The 2,038-nt window shown below is 45.4% G+C and overlaps 1 pseudogene; it reads right to left on the bottom strand.

Annotated features, from left to right (window-relative positions):
- Positions 1-374: 374 nt before the first annotated feature.
- Positions 375-1,740, bottom strand: LOC123520931 (annotated as a pseudogene).
- Between the last annotated feature and the right edge of the window lie 298 nt (positions 1,741-2,038).

Genomic DNA, 2,038 nt, shown 5'->3' on the forward strand with positions numbered 1-2,038 from the left:
CGTACTGTTTCCTAGATCTGAAATATCTCCCTGACTTCAGCCCCACCTTTCCTTATTCAACGTCCACTGATGCCTCGGCACGTCCACAATTGTGAAATGACGTGGCATGCGCCAAAGGTACCTGTGGGGTGGGACTTTTGTTTCTGCTTTCCTGGTGCTAAGGGACACCCAAAAAGAAGTTTCAGAACTTTTTTTTTTCTGAGCAGTATTTTATTGTTTTTTAAATTTTCTAAGTTTTATTGGCATGTAATTCACCTACCATACAATCCAATAGTTCAATCAGAAGTAACTACTTTTAAAAATTATACTGAAATTTTTTTTAAAAAGGGGGAAAATAAGTTTTATTTGTTATTGTAGAGATCTCTTCATTCACTCTACTGAGAGATCATTTCACCCACTCCTCTGGCAGCCAGTCTCTCGTCTCTCTCTTCAGCAATGATGAGGCGGATACCTTTCCCTCGGGGAAGAGAAATCCAGGGTTTGTTGCCTTTTCCAATAACGAAAATGTTGGAAAGCCGGGTGGCAAAGCTATTGCCATTGACATCTTTCACATGAACCACATCAAAAGAGCCAGGGTGTTTCTCTCTATTAGTGATCACACCAATTCTTCCCAGGTTAGCACCTCTGGTCACCATACACATGTTGCCTGTGTCGAACTTAATGAAATCAGTAATCTTTCCAGTCTCCAAATCAATCTGCATGGTGTCATTCACCTTGATGAGAGGATTAGGATAGCGGATTGAGATAGTTTATTGTGCCAGCCTGGCTGATAAACGCAGGTGGGATTGACTGAGGGGCGGAGAGATGGATGGCTTGGTGAGCCTTGCCTTTCTTGTCTCTCGCTCTTTGATCATCGGACCAGTGTGCGGCTGCCTCTCTTGTTCTGTGCCTCAATTTAAAGGCTACACTGCCTGTGGGACGCCTAGCCTGTGGACTGTGTTGCTGTAAGTTGAGGTCCCTTTAAGACTTCTCTGGAGCTGGGGACTGGCGGTTGGTGACCTGCCTTGTGATTGGCTGCTGTGCTGACATAGCCTAGCTCTCTCTACAAATAGAGGAAGATCTGGCATCAGACAGAGACTGGAAGGACTGCTAGTCTCTCAACTTTCTCTCGCGGACGTGAGTTGCACTAAGCCATTTATAGTGCTTTCTAATTTCACTGTTTATTTCTTGTATTGTATATTTATCTGTATATGATTTAACAGTTCATTTCTCGTTATATATCTAATTATCTTTATAAATAAATATATTATATTATCAGGAATTTGGTTTTATCTCTCTAGAGAACCCTGTCTAACACACGGATGGTGCGAGCATCGTGTGTCACCGGGTGAGGGATTCCTTTTGTGCCCACAAAGATCTTTCTTACTTTGCACAGCTTGTACTTCGCCTCCTCAGGTGTCATACGATGAACAGCAAAGCGACCCTTGGTGTTATCGATCAGATGGAAATTCTCTCCGGTCGTGTCAATGGCAATGACATCCATAACACCAGCAGGGTAGGTGATATCATTGTGGACCTTGCCATCAATCTTAATGAACCGCTGCATGCAAATCTTTTTAACTTCATCTCCAGTCAGAGCATACTTAAGTCTATTTCTTAAGAAAATGATTAGCGGGAGACATTCTCTCAGCTTGTGGGGACCAGTGGATGACGAGGAGCAAGCACACCGGTGAGTTTGTCCAGCATCCAATGCTTTGGAGCAGCTTCGCGCTTCGGGTGCTTCTTGGGACCACGAACCATGGCAGCAGCGGCAGAGGAGTGAATCCACGCGGCAGAGCGGCGTACTCCCTGGCGGCGAGACCGGAACCCAGAACTTTCTTTAGGACTTCACCCATTACCAGGTTTTTTGATGAATGGCAGCTGCTGTCAACGTGGGAGCTCCTGTGGACCCCCTAGGCTAGATTAGGCATTAGCATCTCCATCCTCTGCTCAGACCTTAAAAAGGTCATCGGTGAAGAATGAGCACTTGGTCACTAACTGGGAGGTCAGCTGTTCGAACCCACCGGCTGTTCTGTGGGAGAAAGACGTGACCGTCTAT

Source organism: Echinops telfairi, unplaced genomic scaffold (genome assembly GCF_000313985.2).
Source record: "Echinops telfairi isolate 266 unplaced genomic scaffold, ASM31398v2 ScPeMD7_7467;HRSCAF=8505_1, whole genome shotgun sequence".
NCBI lineage: Eukaryota > Metazoa > Chordata > Mammalia > Afrosoricida > Tenrecidae > Echinops > Echinops telfairi.